We start from the raw sequence: 23,808 nt of genomic DNA, 5'->3' as shown, positions 1-23,808 counted from the left end.
TCTATCTAGCCCGACTTGGCTGCTTCTATCTAGCAGGGAAATTGTTGGAGATGATTGATTTGATTGGTTGATTGATTGATTAAGTGCTGTCAAGTTGATGTCGACTCTTAGTAACCACATATAGATTCTCTCCAGGATGATCTATCTTCAACATGGCCTTTAAGGTCTCTCAGTGGTGCATTCATTGTTGTCGTAATCGAGTCCATCCACCTTGCTGCTGGTAGTCCTCTTCTTCTCTTTCCTTCAACCTTTCCCAGCATTATGGACTTCTCAAGGGATCTGGACTTTGCATAATGTGTCCAAAGTATGATAGTTTGAGCCTGGTCATTTGTGCCTTGAATGAAAATTCTGGATTGATTCGTTCTAGGATCCATTGGTTTGTTTTTCTGGCTGTCCATGGTATCCTCAAAAGTCTTCTCCAGCACCAAAGTTCAAAAGCTTCAGTGCTTTTTCTATCTTGCTTCTTCAAAGTCCAGCTTTCGCATCCAGAGTGTCACGGGGAAAACCATTGTCCGAACAATTAAATCAATTAAAATACCTGGGGGTAATTTTTCAATATAATGCTGGGAAATCAGCACGTATTAGTGTGCTCACAGATTCGGCAAAACGCAGCACAGCAGCAATCTTAAGATTTTTCAGAACTCAGGGTGCAGGCTACATACCAGCTGCCTTAAGGCTTTATACTGCAAAGGTCATTCCGCAATTATTGTATGGCATACAACTAGGTCCATACTCAAGGTTTGACACTTTGGAAAGAACCCAATCAGGGTTCTTGAGGAATTTATTTGGTACACCAAAATGTACAGCAAATGTGACTTTAAGGACAGAGGCTGGTTTCATAAAAATTGAATCTCGGGCCTGGCTTTTGATTATTTATTTCTGGTTGAAAATACATCTGCAACCAGTTGGTTTAATTCCTGAGTTTCTTTCAGTTAGTCCCCAGCCATTATGGTGTACTACAGTAAGTACGAAGCTCACCTCTCTAGGCTTAGACCCAGCCCAACTGCTGGAATTGGGTCTAGTGAACGCCAAAAGAGTAGTGAGACAACGCTTTGTTGATATTGAGATCCAAGAAAACTGGGCTGCGCTTCCAGAGTTTGATAGAGCTATAAGAACTAATATGGATCTTTTCCCCGCAAAATATCTGTCGACAATTACTTTCTCTAAGTTTCGATGGATATTCACAAGAGTAAGGGTTAATTCCTTTCCATCCGCACTTCTAGCTGGGAGGTTTCAAGGTGTGCCTTTAGAAGAATGACACTGCCGTTGTGGGTCAGGAGATACAGAAACTGTCGCACATATCCTTCTCCACTGTAATCTCCATTTGTATCCTAGGGAACGCCTTATTGCTCCTCTAATATGTAAACTGGCAGATCAATCTGATGCTAACCTTGTAAAACATCTGCTTTCAGACAAAGATGCTTTAATTTCTATTCCTGTAGCTAAGTTTAGTTCTATTGCTTTTAAAAGGTATAATGGGATATCACCCCAATCTTAAACTGTATATATTTATATACATATTTTAATGTTTACTGGTTTTTACTCTCTGTTTGGTCAATTACTGTAAATAAAATTACATTACAAATTACATTACGAAGGAGAAAGTATACAGCCTTGTCTTACTCCTTTGTCAACCTGGAACCAGTCTGTTTCACCATGTTCCGTCTGGACTGTGGCTTCCTGTCCTGTGGATAGGTTTCTCATGAGAACAATGAGGTGTTCTGGGACACCCATTTTCCTAGGATATTCTACAAATTCATGGTCAATGCAATCAAAGGCTTTTCTGTAGTCAATAAAGCACATGTTGACTTCTTTCTGGTGTTCTTTGACTTTCTCAATTATCCGGCATGTATCAGCAAAGACGTCTCTTGTTCCTCAGTATTTTCTGAAACCAGCTTGAACATCCAGCATTTCCCTTCCACATAAGGCTCTAATCTGCATTGAATTATCCTGAGCATTATTTTGCGAGATGTGAAATTAAGGCTATTGTGCGATGGTTTGTGCAATCTGTTAAGTCTCCTTTCTTTGGTATGGGTATGTAGACTGACCTCTTCCAATCTGTTGGCCACTGTGTCATTCTCCAGATTTGCTGGCATAGTTTGGTTAGAGCCTTGACTGATTCTTCTTCTGTTACCTGCCATATTTCTGTAGCTATTCCATCAATTCCTGTAGCCTTCTGACTTGGTAATGACCGGAGTGCTAATCTAACTTCATATTCCCGTACTAGAGGTTCTTGCAAGTAGGAATATCTTCTAGAGCAGGAATTCACAACATTGGGTCCCCAGATGTTTTTGGATTTCAGCTCCCAGAATCCCCAACCAAAGGGCACTGGGACTGGAGATTATGGAGTCCAAAAACATCTGGGGACCCAACGTTGAGAATCCCTGTTCCAGAGTATCTTGGATGTTGGTGTCCCTGCTGTACAGATTTTCAGTATACTCCTTCCAACTCTGTTTGATCTTCTCTGAATCAGTTACTATCTGTCCTTTGGCATTTCTTAACATACCAATTCGAGGTTGGAACTTGGAACCTCCCTCTGAGTTCAGGGATCTTTTGGAAAACTTGCCTAATTTTTCCATGTCTATTTCCTTCCTCGAGGTCTTTGCAAATGCCATTGTAGTACTGTTCTTTGTCTTTTCTAACAGCTTTCTGAAATTCCCTTTTAAGTTCCTTCCTGAGGTCTTTATCTTTCTTGACTTTGGCTTCTCTCCTCTTCTTGGCCATTTCCACCGTCTGTTCTGACATCCATTTTGCTTTCTTCTGTTTCTTGGTCTTTGGCAGTCTCTTTTCACATTTGTCCTTAACAACTTCTTTGATTTCATTCCACAGTTCCTCTGATCCAACATCAAGTCCCCAAAGGACCTCCCCCAGGGGAGTGGCAGAGATGCTTTGTTTGGACATGGAGATGTTAAAAATCATGGGGGCCAAAATAGAATTCTATGGGACCCTGTTTGTCAAAGGCTATGGCTTTTGAACAGCCTTGAGGAAACCACTGCCAGTCTGAGTAGACAATACTAAGCTCGATGGACCAATGGTCTGACTCAGTATAAGGCAGTATAAGGCAGCTTCCAATGTTTCTAAGAGTGGTGGGAATGTATTTGGAAAATAAATCCAGTGTGCAGCACATACTAGGTCTGATGTTTAGAACTTAGCAGCTGATTTAAAACAATGCAGACTTCAGATGAACCACTAAATCATGTTATATTAGCTGTTCTGATCCGGAGCCTGTGGATTGTTATGTGCAAGTTAGCTCAGTACATTAATACTTTAATATATGTTTTTGAATTAGAACCCCAGTCCTTTACTATGATTCCTGTTGACTAAATAATGGGGTTGCAAGTGAGGGGGAGAGAGAGAGAGAGAAAATAAGACAAAAAGAGGCCATAGATTAAGATATAAGATAATGAAAAATGCAACTCACCACAGTTGGGAATCCTAGGACCAGGTGGCCTGTATTTCTGCTCAGGCTGCTGCTGTCTAGGATCTACATTCTCAAGACCCATGTCTGCTGCCTTATCTGAAATGCACCTGCGGGTTAGGCTGACCAGCTCTTCATCCGACTGCAAGTAGCAGGGGGCCTCACAGCTCCACATTAAGCAAGCCTCCATAGCCAGCTTGTCCAAAACCTAGGTGAGAAGATGTACATTTTAAAGTTCTCAGCACAGAGAACATGTAGTGAATGGAATGGATGTTTTGTATATATTAAATCAGCATTGGCAATATACTTTGCATATGTCAGCAAACAAAACATGGCTCAATGCTTTTTTAATCCTTTGTGCAAAACAAAGCAGCTAAGCTTTAGCAACACTGACTGCTGTTCTGCCTTTTTGCTGACATGTTCACCGCTTATTACAAAACCTAAAAAGGGAACACACACACACACACACACACGGAATGAATAAGAACATATTGGCATCGAAAGGAACACACTACATAGCACATAACAGGCAGAAACAAATCCTGAGTCCCTTCTGAGTAAAGTGCTGCCCCAGCTTTGCCCTTGTGTCTCTGCTCCAGAGTGAATGGGTGGACAGGGAAAGGTCATGTGGACCAGAAATGTGCAAATCATATGGAGCAGCAGGCAGCGCTCTAGGGACCTCCAGGTACACACATACACAAGGAATGAAGAGGAACACATCACTTAGACCTGAGAGCAATTTCCGCTGCTTACATTATCCAGCTGGGATTTGCCACCTATCACACACACACACACACACACACACACACACCGGGACCACATTGCAAACCCTCAGCCTCTCATTGCCCTGCTCTGACTGACAGCTGCTCTCAGGCAGAGCTCTTTTCCTAGCTACCCAGGATCCCTGGTCTTCCTCTTACCAACCCTGTCTGCTGTTCCTTTGCACAGGAAGCCCATGGAGACTCCAAGGGAGTCTCCAAAGGAAACCAAGATCTCAGAATTCTGTGGCTTGTGGTGACATCATGACCTGATCAGTCAGTGATGACGGCTGCTCTAGTCTAAATCCACACTCAGGTTGTTCACATGACCAGCCCTGCAGGGACAGGGCAAACTTACGTAGGGCTGGTCATGTGCAGCGCCAGAATCACTCCTGATCCCGGTGCTCCATCCCCAGGCAGCCCTGCTTTTACCCAGGCTAAAAGTGAGGTAGCAGGATGTGTACTTGCCTTCTACCTCACACCCAGGTGGTGTGGTCGCTCAGGCTGCCGGCAGCCATCCTTTCCACAGAGCGGGCGGGGGGGCGCATGGAGTGGAACAGCATCGGGAACTTCCTCAATGCACTGCGCTGTTCGCATAGTGCATTGTGGGATTCCAGGCAGCAGCGAAGTAGTCGTAAATTCCTAGGTGTAGCCTCACCCACCCAAACAGCGGCCAGAGGAATCCGTTTAGAAGGAAGCAGTGCATTTCAGTGGGCATTCCCTGCCATTTGATTGAGGACACTAACCCACCAGAGCACTTGCATGCTGACGGTACTTGCTTTAATCAGGTAGCGCTAGGAAAGACTCCTGCCTGAAACCATGAAGAGCTGCTGCCAGTCAGTGGGGCCCAGGGTCTGACTCTCGGAAGGCAGCTCCCTCTGTTCCTAAGATAGGTAGCATGCTAATCAACGGCTGGAAGAGCAAGAGCATCACACTAGCCCGATGTCGAAAGCCAAGGGCTTTGCATCCCTGCTGAGACCCCAGATGGGGGAAAGTACCCTCCCTGCAGCACTGCACCACTGCCTAGGGGGGCCTGGTTTCCTTCTCTCCCCACCACCCCGCCACTCCAGATCACCTCGCCACTCACCCCTGTGCTACCACAATACAACGTAAATAGATTTTTTAAAAAAATATGATTTGCTTGTTAGTTTCTCAGAATGGGAGAAAGATGTAGGCTAGATGGGATAGTGCCAATCCTTGATTAATACCAGCTCATTTTAAGATTCACACCAAGAATCCTCCCCTGCCCCCCACAGCTCTGTCCACCAGAGCCCAATTTCCCTCCAGTTAGGATGGGCTCCACCAAGGCTTTCACTCACAACCACCGGATGGGGACTCAGATCTTGCAGCTGGTGACGTGACAGGCTCTCACTCCTCAGAATCAGGAAGATGGGGCCTCTGGGGGTTCGCCTGCCCCTCTTTGTGTCTCTTCACACAAAAGTGTTCTTGCTGGGCTTCTCTACAGGCTCCTGGCACAGTTTCTTCGGGTAGGGCTCCACTGCTTCCCCTGCCACCTTGAACACTTGACAACCCAAGTGAATTTCAGCTCCTCCTTCCTTATACTACTGCTTCCCTGGCACCACATGTTCTCTTTCCCCCTGGCTCCACAGTAGCTGAATGATCATTACAGCTCTGAATTCAGCTGATGACTGGACTCTGTGGTCCTGCATGGTCTGCTAACTGACCCAATGACAGGTTCAGCATCTTTGCCCATTATCATTAGATCAGTCTGGGTCCCTAACAGTTACATAGTGTGATGAGGTAGGCAAATCACCTCATAATCAGGTACCTACACATACACACATAGTACACACATACCTTTGATTCTGATGTGGATCTTATTATAACTGGCACAAATTCTCATTTGGCCTACTTTCTTTCAGACCAAAACTGCAAGATCTGCCTAGGGACCTCCTGAAAGTTGAATTTTACCTCTAGCTTCCATTGCTGCATCTTTTGCTCAAATTCACGCTGAAAATGAATAGGGACACTTGGGGTTCCTTGCTTGATCAGGCTGTCATCTCCCATATTGATTTTGTGTTGGGCTAACCAAGTGCAGCCTATGTCATTCTCACCACAACTGAGGACATCTGAAGACAGTAGCAGAACCTCTTGAGCTGCCTGTATGTGCTCCAGCTTCAAACTGCCTTGATTTAAGACAAATATCTTCCAGCTTTGACGCTTTCCAGGGGCTACTGGCCTCAGGCCTCCCTTCAGACAATCTCAGCAGGTTGGCATAGATTGAATTCTTCAAGCCAGAATTCTCTTGCAAGGTAAACACTACGGATGCAAATGCTTCATACCAGGGGTGTAACAAGGCTGGAGTGGGCCCAGAGACAAAATTTGAAAATGGGCCCCTCGCTGATGCACACAATATATAGTCATGTGACTTGCCTCATGTGACTTGCCTCTGGGGGCCCCCTCGAGGCGTGGGGACCCCCAGGCAGCCGCCTCCCCTTGCCTAATGAAACGCAATTTGGGTCAAGTCTGTAGCTGACTTTCTTGGGCAAACAATGAGTTAAAGGAGAAGGCGACTCGAATATTCTAGTCTCTTCATTTTTGCTGAATGCCTTAGATCTATGGCCATCATTAGGCAGACTCTGTTGCAACAACTCTCTTGAAATAACATCCATTTTAGATTCTAAGCGTGAGGCCATCAGAATTATATAATGCTATGTGGCTGCAGTAAGAGAGCCAAATCGTGAAAGAAGAAAGTTCTGGTCAGGTAATTTCCCCTTAGTTTGTATTTCAGGGAAAGTTTCCTCAAGGGAATTGATTACCTCTTCCTGGTGATCCTCCTGCAAATCCTCCTGGTCAGCCAATAAATCCAAACGATTATAAAGAGGTATGGTTGGTTTGTCCTTTGAAGGAATTAGAAAGGCATCCAACGTCTGTTGTTTAGAGGAGCGTTCCGTAGGCTGGTCTGGGGGAGAGGAAGGGGAAAGAGCCACTCACGTTCTTTTCTTCTTGGTCATTATAACTTGTAATCAGCAAAGCTTTAACAGGGAGGCAGTCAAAATACAGTCTATCTTCCAGGCCGGAGATAAAATACCAATCAAAAGCCCAGAAGATTTAAAAAAGATTCAAAATAGGTGGAGGCTGACGGAGCTTAATAGAAACACAACCGCACCGGTAGAAAGCACCACCGGAAGTCCCTTGCCTAATGGTAGTTACGCCCCTGCTTCATATCAATGGCTGCCCCTTCTCACAGCACCTGCGGTTCTGTCCGTAGGTTGGCTATAGGCACCAGAACTTCACTTCTTTTCCTCTTGATCATCACGGATCCCACAAGGCATGCTAGCCAGTTGGCAAGCTTCAGTTCAAACAGACCATCCTGATCTTTCCAGATCCTGCCCCACAGTCAGCCTCAAATAACCATCTCACTTCTGGAAAGTGCAACAACATTACTCTTCACTTCAACTTCGTAAACTGATTGTAACGTTCTGCATTCCACAGACCAGAAGCTTTGCTCCATTATCTACTGGAACTATCAGTCCACAGGGTATGAAATGCCTCTCCTGTTCTTTGTTAACTTGCTCCCAAAACTGGCTATGAACAATTGATACCTTTGCACCGGAGTCCAGCAGAAACTGGTACTGTACAACTTGCAGATTTCCTTCCAAAGAGTATCCCAGGCCTTCCATCTCAGCAATTAACATTTCATTGTTGGAGCCACCATCTGTGTTGGCAGTGGATTGGCCCCCATCCACTGCCTTCCTTAGTTTCCCTGTTTTGGATCTCCCCTGTGCAGAGAATATTTCCAACGAAAATGACATGGGCTTCCACAGTTCCTGCATCCTTTACTTACTTTCTTACAAAGGGTTGATCCCTTTGATTTAGCCTATGTGCTCCAGTCACTCTTGCTTTGAAGTTAAACATGAACCACCTTTTTTAGCCTATGAAGTTCACAGCAGATATCTCGTGGGGTGCCCTGCTATCACTTGCATATTCAACTGCTCATCAGAAATGACTCCTGTTTCCTTGATTGTGTGAACATGCCCTTCGGTTTCCAGAGCCTGGAAATTTTTTGTTTCCGGTTTTCTAGCCTTTTCCAGTTCTGGGGCCAATTTGATGGCATTAGCCCAATGCCAAGACCGTCCTAACTGGAACTGGAGGTGCATTTCTCCTTTGAAGGCATTGTTAGCGATCTGGCCTCTAGCCATCAGATCTTGCACCTCTGCACTAGTTCCAGGGAAAGCTTTCACCGCTAACTCTCTGAGGGCAATGCCAAGTGCTTGCAATGATTCTGCAGGGCCTTTCTTATAATGAAGGAAAAACTGCTCCGTCCCAATCTGCATACCCACTAGGTCCCAGAGAAGTTCTTAATGCTTTCATCACTTGCATATAATATGTCGTATGTCTCTGCTGAGCCCACAATACTCTCTCCTGGCCTTTCCCATAAGTAACAGACTCAGGTGCTTTAAGTTAAGGCAGGGACTCTCAAACTTAGGTCTCCAGGGCATTTTCCGGATGAGATTTGCAATGCTTAAAGTGTTGCAAAGTGTAATGGAATGAGGCAGCAGTTTGAAACCCGCAAGCGCAGCGATTCTCAGGCAGTACGATATGCAATGTGACAAGGTTTTGCCCGTCCTTACTGCCCATCACTGCAGCAGTTTTTCCAGGCAGGGAGCTTCCATATCCCACCTCTGGAACACATCCACTGGCCCCTCATCCTCCCCAATTTTGGGCCAAAGGGGTTGCAGAGGGAGAGGCGGATTGCTGACATGATGGAACTTAAAGAATAAATAAATCGCAGTGCACTTGTGCAAATCCGCCAGTAGGGGGATGCACTGTTCCAAAACAATTCCTTTTGTCATAGCCGGCTTGTGCAAGGCAAGCAGGGGTTTAAAAAAAAAAATATTTATCCAATGGTGGTGGAGGAGGGAAGAGGAGGAGGGGAGGGGAGTGCTCCTCCAGTGAGGACGAGCAATCTGAAGACGCGGTGGGGGGGCGAGGGAGTGGGCTGCCCAGGAGAAGGTCTGGTCTCTGTGCCCCACCCCCCGCACAAGCAAGAGCAGTGGCTCTTCTCGGACTAGCAGTCCTGGGCTTTCCCTAACCTGGGCTGTCTCCACCGCCACCACTTAAAGTCCCCGTAAGTGCAAGGCTGGCCGAGGGGCTCCAGAAAAGCAGCGGATTTGCAAGGGGGAGGAGGGGCCGCCCAAAAGTTCCACTCCTTTGGCAGGGAAAGGGGTGGAAGGGAGCCTCTTGCCCACCACCCCCATCAAAAGCAGTGTGTGCCCCCTCCCTTCCCCAACCATAAAATAAAATAAAATAAAATAAAATAAAATAAAAATAACTGTCCACACTGCAAAATCCTGCAAGCATAAATAACGTGACAAGCCTCCCTACAATGGAAAAATACAGCTACTTTCCTGCAAAACATTTGCCACGTTATAGGGCAATTACGAAACAATTGAATCTGAAACAGGGCATGGGAAATATGAACGGTACCCTGCTGACAACATAACGACACTGATGTCGTGACACGGGCAAAATGGAGGGGCACTTTGTAAACACGTAGCGAAGCTGTTACCGCGCATAATCTGGAAAATGACCGGATGTTGGTGGACTACAATCCCATCATCCTCAGTCACAATGACCAGCATGATGGGTGCTGTAGTCCAACCACACGTGGGGACCCAGGTTTGAGAGCCCCTGACTTCAGGCTTTCATCCCAACCATTTAACTCACCTGCTGTTCCATGCTCCTCTGACCAAACACCCTTCTTTTTCTCCACTGCATGGCATAGGATTAAATAGTTGATTAAATGTATACCTCTTCATTCATTTTGTATTCTGTATAACAACCATTAATTTATACTGTCCTTCCTAATGGTGCAGCGGGGAAATGCTTGACTAACAAGCACAAGGTTGCCGGTTCAAATCCCCGCTGGTACTATATTGGGCAGCAGCGATATACGAAGATGCTGCAAGGCATCATCTCACACTGCGCGGGAGATGACAATGGTAAACCCCTCCTGTATTCTACCAAAAGAAAACCACAGGGCTCTGGGGGTGCCAGGAGTCAAAATTGACTTGACAGCACCCTTTACGTTTACCTTCTAGACCAGTGCAGGGGCGTAACGATAATAGGGCAAGGGGAGACAGTTGTCTGGGGGCTCACTGCCTTGGGGGGGCCCCCAGAGGCAAGTCACGTGACTGACTCCCCCAGCCACACACCTGCCGAGGCTTCCTTCAGTTGTATTCATCCTCCGAAATTGATGAGGGTGTTAAGAACTGGAGCTACCAGAACAGCATGTCTTTCTCTAGTAATATCCTATGTGCCACATTGTTACGGTTGCCCCAGATCCCACTCTGCCCCACGGCAGCCAATCTGTGACGGGCCCTGGGGGTGCCAGCAGTCAGTGGGATCTACCAAATGAGGCCAGAGAACCTAACTTAATGGGCAAGAGCAAGAAGCCGGTTCAAGGTAAATCAAACATCAGTGGCCCTAAAGACACATTTCAAACAGAGCAAACAGTGACCATTGCACTAGGTAAGACCCCCCCCCCACAGATCCCAATCTCCAGAGGTGCCCCTCCCCACAGAGCCCCCTCACCGCTCCCGTCATCATTGCCTGGCCCTCAGCACTGCTCTCTGCCATTCAGGATCTGTCGCAGCAGGACCGTCTCCTCAGGAAAGTCTCCGTCCTTCCAGCCTTGGTCTCTCCTCCTCCTCCTCCTCCTCCTCCTCCTCCTCCTCCTCCTCCGCTTCTTCCCCCCCAGCCTCCCTCCTTCCTTGGGGTCCTGGGCAGGGGCGGAGCAAAGGGAGATGGGGGGCCTGTGTGCCCCCTGACCCCTCTCTCCAGCAGCCCCTGGTGGGCAGGAGTAAGGGAGATCAGGCAGGAAAGAGGGAGGGGTGGAGCTGTTGGGTGGGGGGCTCGGGCTCTTTGAACCCAAAGTCTGCTCAATTATAGCTGCACCCCCAGTCCTGGGTCACCTTCCCTCCTCCTCCTCCTCCTCCTCCCCCCCCCCCCGGGGCTCTTCCTCCCCCCTCTTCTCTCTTCCAACTTCTCACTCACCAGCAGCTCCAGCAACAGTTCTACTGGAGGACTGGCCTGGTTACCTAGGCGACCTCCCTCCCTCCCTCCCTCCCTCCCTCCCACTCCCACCCCACGGCCTCCTCTTAGACATTGCCTGTGATGGTGTTTTTCACACTCGGTGCTACAGAATCACCCTGGGCAATCCGTGGCAACTCCACCGTGGAGCCTTAATGCCTTACTCTTTTGCAAAAGTGCATCCCCCAAATTTGGAAAGGGTCCACCGCCCTCCCCCCAGCTGCTCCATACAAGAGATGCCCTTTTGCTGAGTTAGGAAGACGTAACTCTCATAGTAGCGCCTGGAGGGGAGGTGACTCACCACCACAGACCAGCACCCCTCTCGCCAGACTCCTCAGACCCTTCCTGCCACCAGCTGTCCCCCGAAATGGCTTGGGGGGAAGGCTGCTTGCTGGCTTCGGCCTGGGCACAGGCAAGGACAAGGTGCAGGGCCCAGCCCGCCACCAGAGGCACTCCACTGGTTCTGCTTCAGCCTAGACTAGAGTCTGCCTCTCCCTGCACTCTAGAGTGATGTCTCTGTGATGCTGGGTCCTTGCTGGGCCTTGTTCCCAGGTCTCCATTTGTGTCGTATTTCATTACCTGCAAAAAGGAAGCAAACCAGGAATTCAGAAGACACCTGGCCATTCCCTCTTTCCTAGGAATATCAGTTATGCGACACATTGGAATATACCCATTTGAGCAAAGTCAATGTATTCACCTCTTATTTTGTTATTTCCGATTTCCAAGTTAATGTACACACGTTGGCTAACTCCACACAAACTGCTGAGTCTGAAATTGCCACCCTTTGTTCACTCTTTTTCCAGACAGTAGCATTGCAGCCTTTTGCATTCCAAGGTGTTCTGTGTTTCCCTCTTGTTTTTGTCCAGACATGATTTGTGGTGATTTTTCAAATTTTTCATTGCAATTGCTGCTCCATTGCGCCTAAATGCAATTGGATGGTGGCTTTCAGATGCAAACCACTGTTTTAATTCTGCTGCCAGATATCTGCAGAAAACCACTCAAGAGGTACTGGGCGGAAGCAACCACAATCAAGAGAGAAATTGACCTATCAGAGGCAACATTTGATCCATTGCTGCTTGGTTTATTACTCAAAGCAACTCTTTGAAGAAAAAGAAATTCTGGAGTAACTCCCATCAGAACGTGGGGATTTCTTGCTAGAAAACAGTCCTGATCCAGTGCCCAGTTCCCCCAACAGTCTTACTGTTGAAATGAGCAGCAGCAGCTGCTGCAGGGTGCTATAGGGAGCCACAACAGAAGCACAGTCTCTGCCCTGAAGAGGTACACAGGAGAAACATTTGGAAAGAAAGAAGGAGGAAAAAATAAGGGGGAAGAGGACAGAGGCACTCTTCCCCCTGGACTTCTGGGTAGAAGCCCAGGGACTCCACACCCCCTGGGGGGGCCCCCCAAATCCTCCTTAGTCTGTCCCAGGGGATGTGGTTGCCTTGCAGACAGCCCACACTGTGCCAGGTGGCCAAGCATGACCTCCGCTTTAGAGACAGAGAGGAAGTGGGGAAAGAAATATGTAAGATGGGAATATATTAAATTGCATGTTGAAATGATTCTGCTAATGCATATTTGCATAAACATTGATTGGATTGATTGATAGATTAAGTGCCGTCAAGTCGGTTTCGACTCTTAGCGACCACATAGATAATCTCCAGGATGATCTGTCTTCAACTTGACCTTTAATGTCTCTCAGTGGTGCATTCATTGCTGTTGTACTCAAGTCCATCCACCTTGCTGCTTGTCATCCTCTTCTTCTCTTTCCTTCAACTTTTCCCAGCATTATGGAGTTCTCAAGGGAGCTGGATCTTCGCATAATGTGTCCGAAGTATGATAGTTTTGCATAAACCGACCTGTTTTATATTATTACATTCTTGTGAGTTCCGTTGCTGCTTCTTTATTTTATACATTTATATCCCGCTCTTCCTCTGAGGAGCTCAGAGCAGTCTACATGGTTATATTTTTTTCCTCACAACAACCCTGTGAGGTAGATTAGGCGGAGAGATACATGATTGGCCCACAGAGTCACCCAGTGAGTTTCATGGGTGAATGGGAATTCGAACTCGGGTCTTCCCAGTCCTAGTCCAACACTCTAACCACTACGCCATGCTGTTTGTACCCTCATGAACCCACATGTTAAAAATACTGCGTGTGTCACGGTGTGTGTGTGTGTGTGTGTGTGTGTGCGTGCAGGGGGATGATGCTTAACTTGCAGTGGGTGGGGGTGGGGTGGGTCTCCAAAGGCCTTTAGGTCCAGGCTACAAAGTTACCTAGATGCTTCTCTGGGGAAGGATAGGTGTTCACTTACATTTGCTCATGCTCAGTTTTAGTAGAAGGTAAAGATCAGCGTGCCAAAGGTTTCACAGAAAAGCTAGGTGCTCCTCGGAATATCCCAGGAAATGTGTGGCTGAAGCCATTTGAGCACACATTGCCTGCACTCCAAGCAGGGTCAGCTCTTCTAATGAAGCAAGAGATGCGTTGCTTCGGGCACAGCTTGCTGGAAGGCGCAGAGCGCCACCCACTGGGCTGGGAAGGTGTCGCTGCCGATGGAACTTGAAGAAAAGCAACAACAGTCTCAGAATGTGCTGTGCCCTCAGCCTGAGCCCCGACCCCCTCCTGTGTGTCCCGGGGTGGGGAGCTCCTGCCTGTCTCTTTCAGGGCATGGAATCTGCATACAATTTGCAAAGATAGACAGACTAGCTGAGGTGGGGGGTGGACTCGGCTTCCCTTTGTTCTTCTCAGTCTGAGTCAACAAGTCATCAAGTCAAAACAAAGGGACTCTCTTTGTTTTGCAAAGAGACTCTCAAACAAACTAGACCAGAGCCAGTAGAAAGAGGCTCTCCTCCTCCCCTTGCTTGCTCCCTGGGCTAGACTCTCTGTACATGCACATAGGCACTCCTCACCTCATGTGTAAGGCTCTTCAGATCAGAGTGAGGAGAAAGGAGACATGGGGAGCAAGACCACAGGCACAGTCTCATTTCAAAGAGGAAGCATCCTTTAGCATTCCTATTTCAAAAACAGTAAGCAAAAATGGAGGGGTGCAAATGGGGGATGTTTTGTGAAATGGGGAGATACCGGGCATGGAAGCACTCTGTGTCTGTGATTCTGGAGATGGCAGAGTACTGAATGCAAAAAATGCAGTGCCTGTAGAATCCAGGGCAAAAATGCAAAAATGCAGTATGTTTTAGTTGCTTAATGCAGTATAATGTTCAATTTAATTTCCATTTCACACCATTGCCATCTCCTGAGCAGTATGAGATGATCCCTTTCAGCATCTTCCATTTAGCATATGTATCAATGTGGTGTAGTGGTTAGAGTGCTGGACTAGGACTGGGGAGACCCCGCTTGACTGGTTAACTTGCTCATGGGTGAAGCCCTAAACAGACTTAAATGTTATATCACAGTTTATTTTGTTTAAATGCAGTTTGAAATATGTAGCTGTTCATTTTGTTGTGTTTTTAAAATGATATTTAAAATGTGAACTTCCCTGTTTTCCATCAAAAATGTTTGTTTAAATGTTAACTGTGACTGATGCTTTTTTCAGGGGAGCTGTGGGTGTGTATATGTGTGTATGTTTCTATGGGTGCCCAGAGATGCTTCGGTGAAGATTCTGTTCCTGAGAACTTTCTTTCTGTTCAGTTCTGTTTCTATTAGGCTTTGTGTGAAATGCCACATTTTGTTAAAATGCAGAGGGTATTCTGCCTTTCTGCCTATTTGTTTTGCTGATGGGTGTGTTTTTTGGTCATATATGTGAGAGTGTTTTGGTGATTTGCTATATAGAGGCTGGGTTGTATATATATATGCTGAAGAAAGGGCGAGTTCTGTCCACTCCATTCTCCCAAATGTCTGATTGTGTGTGTCCTTGCCATTCAGATGCCATTGTTTTTGCCAAATGTGATTTTATACTGAAGTATTGGCTTATGGTGATTTCCTTATTACAAACTTGTAATACTTTCTTGAGCTAAAGAGAGCTTGGAGAAAAGCTTTGTATTAATGTATACTTTTAATTTTCTTTATATTTTCTGTATGGCCTATGGCTGTAATGAAATTGCTTGACTAAAAAGAGGGGGCTCTTAGATTCCTCTAACTCTGTTTCAGTTGTTTTTGTATAGACTGTACATGGAAAAGTGTTCCCAACATGGAGTCGGGCAAATGCTAAATTATGACTGGAGTGTAGTCTCCTCACTCCCAATATTGGGTGAAAAGGAAGATCTCTGAACAGCAACTTGTCATTGTGGGTAAGAAGGAAAAGAGATTTTAAATCAGATAGTCAAATGCAGTTATTGTTTTATATTTTTGTAATATGGATGAAATATTTCTGCTAATAGATTTTGATGTAAACTAAGAGTATTATCAATGGGTCTGAGGCTTAAAATTTATAAATTTGTCCCACCACCAGCCCTGCTTTGCTTTCACAGGGAACTTTAGGACTCCAGATTATTTATACCAAGTAGCAGAGAGTTCCAAAGGACCAGTTTGCATTTTACCTGGAAAACCTCCCAGCTTTAAAAGGGATCAAGTTTTTGTAACCCACACCCTGTTTTCACAGCTCCTGATTAGAGATTTGATAATAAATTGTGTTTATCACAGGCTTCACTCTTCTGCAAGACTATGGACAATCTCTGATAACATTTTTTTAAATTAAAGAAGCCTGTTTGTTTCATGAGACTTTAAACCTCGCAAAAGAGATTTTCAACAAGGTATAGTATTTTTGTTTGGGGCAAGGACTATTTCTTTTCTAGGTTTTTCTGAGGATATTGTTGCCCTACCAAGCTTGCTAGTGATGAGGCTGAAGACGGAGAGCTGGAACACTACCTACACGTGGCTTAGATGGGGACAGTGAAAATCCCAAAGGCCAGATGTCACTGACGAATCATGAAGTCAGATACACTGGATGGAGATTGATTGCCCTGACAGAAGTCTGTAAGTATGTAGGCAGCCAACGTAGTGGTTAGAGTGCTGGACTAGGACCAGGGAGACCTGAGTCTGAAGCCTCATTCGACCACACTGCTGGGTGACACTGGGCCAGCTATTTAAACGGCCTGGCCTGCTTCGAAAGATTGTTGTGAAAAGAAAAAACTTATGTACTACACGCTCTGGACTTTTCGGGAGAACAGCTGGATATTCGAGCACTGGAGTTTATGTTGTGGCCTCTCGAGTGATAAGACTGTTTGACCTGTCAGATTTTAATGCCTTTCTAGTCACAAACCCACAAGGGGGTATGGATGTGAACATTATTATTTTCTCTTTTTGATTTTCATTGTTTTTGCCTCCTGCTCAGGATTGCTCATCAGGTGAAGTAAATGAGGACATTATCCCCTATTTTGGACTTTGGGGGGAGAAAAGAGGGCAAGCAGGAAAACAAAAACATAAATTGGAAAGAAAATGCCAAAAGATCAAATTGAAAATAGCCTCAGGTTTATTTATTGTATTGGGCTACTCAGGAACTCAGTTTCAGCATGTTGTCCCTACCCAGGGGAGGGAAATTGGTAATACATGCATCTGTCTTTTATTTTTAGCATAAGCAGGATTGCCTTGAACTGTCACTCCCGAGAGAGATGTCTTTCTGTTACAGACCAAAGCAGTGGTCAAGTGAGAGAGAGAGGAGCTTTCAAAGAACCGGCAGTGTGACAGACCGGGCTAACCATCATCAGCAACAGCTGCTTCCTGAAGGGGGTTCACCATTTGCATTCCCAGTCCAGGCCAATGATGACGGAACATCCATCGGCTGCCCTGTCTTGTGTTCGAGGAAAAGGCCGTGATGCAGGTTTCTTGTTCCTGATCCTCCTGCATCCCAGAGTGCTATAGTTAAAGACTTGATGCCAAATATCTGAAGAAGGCCTGAAGGCTAACAGGCCAGCCAGATATTATACGACATTATTCCACATTGCCCATAAGGGGGGAGCCAAGGCTCTCAAGCACATGGACATCCGAGCTTGTCTATGAACACTAGCCAAACAAGCCGTGCTTGCCGAGCCAAAACTAACACTCAGCTCCGCACAGCAGTGTACCAAAATCGGCTAGCACTTGACTATTTGCTAGCAATGGAGGGTGGTGTGTGTGGAAAATTCAACCTGTCTAATTGTTGTATCCAGATCAATGACCAAGGGAAGGCCATAGAGGAAATCACTGATCGGATGCGCAAAATAGCTCATGTTCCAGTCCAGAACTGGGAAGGCCTGGCCACGCCCGATTGGTTTGAAAATTGGTTTGAGTACTTTGGAGGTTTGAAAACCATGGCGGGAGGAGTTCTGATATTGCTTTTTGGTTGTTTATTGATACCTTGTTTATTACCCCTGTTTATCTCTTTGGGACAAAAGGCCGTTGAGAGAATAGTAAGAAAAGAAACTGCCCCCCATATAATGGCTATGGATACAAGGTTCCACAAGAAGAGAAGCCATAAAATGGCTTCTAAGGGGGGAGATGTGGGATGGAAAAGGCCTTTTCAGAAAGCTGCTTTGTAATTGCTTTGTAGAAAGTGTGTTTGCAAGTCAGTGCCTCTGTGGGATGGAAAAGTACAGACCAAAAGGAAGTGTTGAGTCCGCTATCTGCCCACAGCAGAATAAGTGGGGGTTTGCAGCAGCGGGGAGAGATAGGCTCCCCTGAATAGTAACTGTATTGTTCTAGGAATGTGAAGGCTTCTTCTATTAATTAATTCTCTCTCTGCTGCGAAATAGAAACTTAGAGCGCAAAGTCCAGCCTCTATGCAAGCATATGTACGAATGTAATGAACTGATTGCTTCTTTGGGGCTGAATGTTGATGCCCAGCTATGTAGTTATGCCAAAGTATAAAAACTTGTGAGCCAGGCAGCTGGGCACGTCTCTCAGGTTTTCCCGTTAGGTACTGGGAGCATCACCAGCGCTGGTTTTCAATAAACGGTGATTTTGCTTCCTTCAATCATCCTTGTTCGTCTGGTTTGTGGTAACTGGGGGCCTCCCAGGTAACACAAGTGATACTTCATTGGAAGTATTAATAGTAACCGATAAGTAACGGAGCCAGCGTGGTGTAGTGGTTAGAGTGCTGGACTAGGACCGGGGAAACCCGAGTTCAAATCCCCATTCAGACATGATACAAGCTGGGTGACTCTGGGCCAGTCACTTCTCTCTCAGCCTAGCCTACTTCACAGAGTTGTTGTGAAAGAGAAACTCAAGTGTGTAGTACAACGCTCTGGGCTCCTTGGAGGAAGAGCGGGATACAAAATGTTAATAATAATGATAATAATAACAACAGAAAACAGAGTTTAGATATCAATAGTTAACAGGAAAAAAATTAATTATTAAATGAAGAAAAAAAAAAGGGCTGTGAAACCCACCCATTCTGCTGAAAACCTGGCGCCCTCCCCACATATGTTCCCCCGCCCTCTCAGTGCCCCCAGTCCGGCCCTGGTCCCTCCGCTCCAACCCGATCATCACGCCCTGCTGCTGGCGCCGCTGTTACTGTGCATCACGTGGACCTGCCTGGCGCCTGCGTGCAGCATCCCAACCATCTCCCGCTGGCGCCTCCTTCCTCTTCCCGCGCTCCAGACGCTGTGCTTGCTGTGACTCCCCTCTCAGCTTGTTGCGGGCATTGGTGGATGGAGGTTTAAACAACAAGCAGCAGCAACCAACCAAGCCAATTCTCTTGTTTTCCTGTGTGCGGGTCCGGCCGTTCCCCTTTCCCTGCTCTTGAGGGAGGACGGAGCTGCCTGAGCAGATGATACCAGACAGGGTGAAAAGCTGTGGAGGAGCTGCGCCCTGGAAGGAGTGGGAAACAGGTTCCCCTTTCCCTGCTCTTGAGGGAGGAGCTGCCTGCCTCAGCCTATTATATCAGTGTTTACAATGAGCAGCCTGACATTGACTCAACTAAGTTTCCTTCAGCTGAGGTTGAAACCTTAGTATCATGATCCCAACCTGATCCATTTGTTTGTTTTCCCGGCTGTCCATGGTATCCTCCAAAGTCTTCTCCAGCACCAAAGTTCAAAAGTGTCGATGCTTTTGCTATCTGGCTTCTTCAAAGTCCATATATATTATATGCCTAATTATATTAGATACAGTGTTATGTACATAATTACATGAAATCTTTGTGTATTAAATTTTGAATACAGACTAATTGTATTTCGAATTTTTATTTTTCACGATAACTAAGGGCGCTCAACAGAATGTTGCATCTGGGGGGCCAGATCCCCTAGAGCTGGCCTTGCTTAGAGGTCTATGTGTCAACATCCTCTCTCTCTCTCTCTCTCTCCTTTGCTTCGTCAGAGTATTACAGCAGAAATTCTCTTCCTGCCTTAATCAACAGAAAGCGGCTCTTCTGCAAAGCAACATCAAACCTATTATTGGTTTATTGGTTTATTGAATTTCTATACTGCCTGATATAGAAATCTCTAGGCACTGTTGCTGGGAATTGTTTGCTGGAATTTAGTTGCTGGGCATTGTTTAAGTACACCTAATGCTTCTTATCCCTTCCCTTCTCATCCCTCTAGTGGGTGACCCTATGGCAAGGTATACCTGTCTGCTGTCTGGGTGCTGAATTCCCAAGACGCCTGCTTCTTGATCTTCAATTCACCTCCCAGTTAGGTTTACCAACTCTTCATCCAACCAGGGGCGCACCTAGGTGCCCATTTTGGTGCCCAGGCCTGAAGGGCTTCAGAGGGGGGCCCCCGCCGCCACGAGGCACACACTCCCTGCCACAAGCCCCCTGCTGCCACGAGGCCCCCCTTGGACATTTTTAGTGCAAACCTAGGTGTCCTCCTGCCGCCGCTACCTGCACACGCCACTGCCCTGGCCGCCGCGTCACACCTTGCCCTTTTCACCACCTTTTTGCAGCCACCATGTGCATGGCCGGTGAGGGTGGGGGTGATCCAAGCAGGCCTCCCTCCATGGTGGTGGTGGCGATGGGCGGAGCAGCCGCTGGGCCTGTCATCCAGGGGCTTGTGATGATCTACTCCCACTGTGCAGGTGCGCTTGAGTGCCTCGCAGTTCTCAAGGGCTGCTGGGCTGCTCCGCCCACCACCATGGAGGGGAGGCCTGCTAGATCAAACCCCCACCCCCGGCCACGCACATGGCAGCTAAAATTATGAAAAACACTGGAGGTTCAGCACAGCCGGGCAGCAGCAGGGTGGGCACGGGGTGCTGGCTGGAGGCCTCGCTGACATTTTCCCCAAGGTCCGGGGGTAAAAGCGCCTCTGTATCCAACTGCCAATAGCAAGATATCTCCACAACCTGCTTCTCTGCACTAAGGAACAACTGAGGTGAGAAGAAAGATGTATATTTTCAAATACTCAGCCAAGGCAGCATGTGGCAAATGTAATTATTTATTTAACAAATTAACATTTGCTACAGAACAACTTCTTCTTCTTCTTCTTCTTCTTCTTCTTCTTCTCAAAGAAATAAAAGGTGGTTTTGATTGCAATGAGTGCAAAATAAAGTAGCTCAGCTCTGGCAACAATGGCTGTTCTGCTGCCTCTTTTTTTCTGACTGAAACATCCTCCATTTGGTTGTTCGGAGAAGTGCCTTTTCTTATCATTGTTTGTAAAGAAAATTGGCCTGACACTCTTTCTGTCTTACAAGCAGTTTGATGGTTCTATGACTGAAGTCCAGAATTTCTTTGATCCTCTGCTTCTCGATGGACAGCATCGCCAAGCCATTAAGTCTTTGCCCCCAGATCCCCAAAGGAAGACAGGACACACGTGTATGGATGAAAACTAGGGCCACTTTATTAACTATAAACTATGCAGAGATCTGCAACAGGTATAACTATAACCTCCATAAACTAGAGTGTGGGCAACTCCAATCCCCTTTTCGGGTAGGCACAGCCTCCTAGCGAGGGCTGAGCATCTCTCACTGTTGGGCAAAGCAGCCAGGCTTGGCAGATGCCCTATGAAACCTCAGCATAGCCCCACCAAGCCACACAGTTTACTGTGTCAAGGAGGTAGCCACCAGGGTCACCACCACTGTTCCCTCCAACATGGATCCCAAAGATGTTGTGTACTACAACTCCTATAATCCCCAAGCAAAATCCATTGTAGCTTGGGATTCTGGGAGTTGTAGTCAACATCTGGGAATCCCTGTTAGAGGAAACACTGGTCACCACCCCTCCAGCCCCAAAGCTCTGAGTGGGTCAGCTGAACAGTGCCCTAAAAGTGGTTCCTTCGCTAGGTGACCAGATTTGGCTTTTTAAAAGCCAAATTCTGGCTTACGGCTCATTTGACCCATGAGTATACCCCTTAGGCTGTGGCCACCTCAGACACCCCTGGGCCACAAAACCCTGAAAGGTTGTTCCATGAAACCATCTCTACCTGAAAGGTGCCTATGGCTGAGCACCAATCCAGGTCTTAACCTCCAAAGCCCACACTCACCTGCCAAAGTGACCACTTAACCTGCAACCAGACTCCCACCCCTAAAAAGGGGGTTATTCCCTTTAAAACACAGTCAGTGAGGAGTAGGCGAAAAAATCTCCACACAAAGCCAATCAGGTGAAGACCAAAAATTCCTACTCGGCCCATAAGCGACCAGCTAATCTCTCACTGAACTAGGGAGGGTGGGCGGGAGCCGCAAAGCCTGCAAAGTTCGGAGGAGGGAAGCATGTGTGCCGCATAAGTAGCAGCAGCGCCACACTGACCCCATTGGCCATCCCATGCATGTAGCCACTTCTCACAGAGGACGTCTACATGGGAGCCATGTCCTCCTGGTCAGGGCTGATTTGGCTTGATCTTGGACTGGACCACCTTTCCTGAAGGCCTGTTTGTTTTGCGATCAAACCATCGAACCAGCCTGGTTGTCAGGCTGGTTCAGAGAACCAGCCTGATGGCAATTGCCTCTGCTTACCTTATCCAGCTGGGATTCACCACCTAAAACAAACACACAGAAACACACAAACAAGAAATGTAGAGGAACACATTGATTAGCACTAGGAAGACCTGTTGGCAAAATTGCCTCTGCTTAACTTACCCAGCTCGGATTTGCCACCTAAAAGAAACACACACAACACAAAACAACAACAAGGAATGAAAAGGAACACATTGCATAGCACTGGGAAGACCTGATGGCAATTGCCTCTGCTTACCTTATCCAGCTGGGATTCACCACCTAAAAACAAACACACACAAACACACACACAAGGAATGTAGAGGAACACATTGATTAGCACTAGAAAGACAGGATGGCAAAATTGCCTCTGCTTACCTTACCCATCTGGGATTTGCCACCTAAAAGAAACAAGCACACTCACACACAAATGAGGAATGAAAAGGAACACATTGCATAGCACTAGGAAGACCAGATGGTAAATTTGCCTCTGCTTACCTTACGCAGCTGAGATTTGCCAACTAAAACAAACAAATACACAAATGAGGAATGTAGAGGACTACATTGCATAGCCCGGGAAAGTGTTGGAGATGGACTACCAGTGCATCAACTTTTTGCACCAACTATCCTTATGACCACTAGGGGCATTGGGGGTAGAGATAGTGAGTAAGGGTATCCCTAACTGTTCTATCGGTTTCTACTCTATGACCCCTGATATGACTCTTCAGGTATTTCCTGTTGAGAGTCAGAAAGAATCCCTTCTTTTCCTCTTAGAGAGCAGATGGAAACATCTCTCTCTCTCCCGCACCTATTCATTATGTTGTTCTATAGATTAGGGTTAGGTCTTTCTTATCCAAAGGTGTACTTCACCAATAAATATTTTGTATTTATTCTACAAGTATCTCCATGTGACTTCTCTAAATAGCTGCAACAACTAAACTCTGCAACTACTCTGTAACTGGAATGGGTAGCTTCTTTAGTGCTCTCCTAATTAACTGGGGGATAAAAATTACAACCCCCCAAGAGAAAGAGCTGCTGGCAAGATCGCCTCTGCTCAGAGGTGCACCTAGGTAATTTTGGAGCCTGGACCTAAAAGCCTTTTGAGCCCCCACCCATCGCCAATGCAAATTAAACATTTTTTAACACATACGTTCTTGAGGGCACAAACCACACCACCCAGGATAGACTAAAGATTATTTGGGAGCCCCCAAGGAGTATGGACACCAGGGGCTGCATCCCCAACATCCAGGAGTAAAAGCGCCTCTGCCTCTGCTTACCTTACTCAGCTCAGATTTGCCACCTAAAGGAAATGCACACACGCACAAACACACAAATGAGGAATGAAAAGGGGCTGGAATGAAATGCGGAATGAAATGAGGAATGAAAAGGGGCATCAAGGAAAGGGCAGGTTTCCTACCTGTAACCGTAGTTCTTCAAGTGGTCTTCTGTGCGTTCACACTTGGGTTATGCGCCTGCGCAGAGCCACGTTCTGGAACCTTCCAAAGCTTCACCCCCCAAAAGGAAAAAAGAGCGGGAAGACCCACTCCCTTTGTAGGTTGAACCACACACTACCTCAGTCAAGGAGACCGCCGCTCATCAAAAGAGACCAGCTGCTGTGGGGAGGTTGGGCGGGAGTGTGAATGCACAGAAGACCACTCGAAGAACTACGGTTACAAGTAGGAAACCTGCCCTTCTTCTTCGTGGTCTCTGTGCATCACAATTGAGATCATAGCGAGCTAGCTTACCTGGCTGGTGGGAGCAGCCTAATGAGAGACTGAGTGAAGTACT

Source organism: Hemicordylus capensis, chromosome 2, assembly GCF_027244095.1.
Source record: "Hemicordylus capensis ecotype Gifberg chromosome 2, rHemCap1.1.pri, whole genome shotgun sequence".
Taxonomy (NCBI): domain Eukaryota; kingdom Metazoa; phylum Chordata; class Lepidosauria; order Squamata; family Cordylidae; genus Hemicordylus; species Hemicordylus capensis.
The sequence above is the reverse complement of the archived record's forward strand: the minus strand, read 5'-3'. Positions refer to the sequence as shown.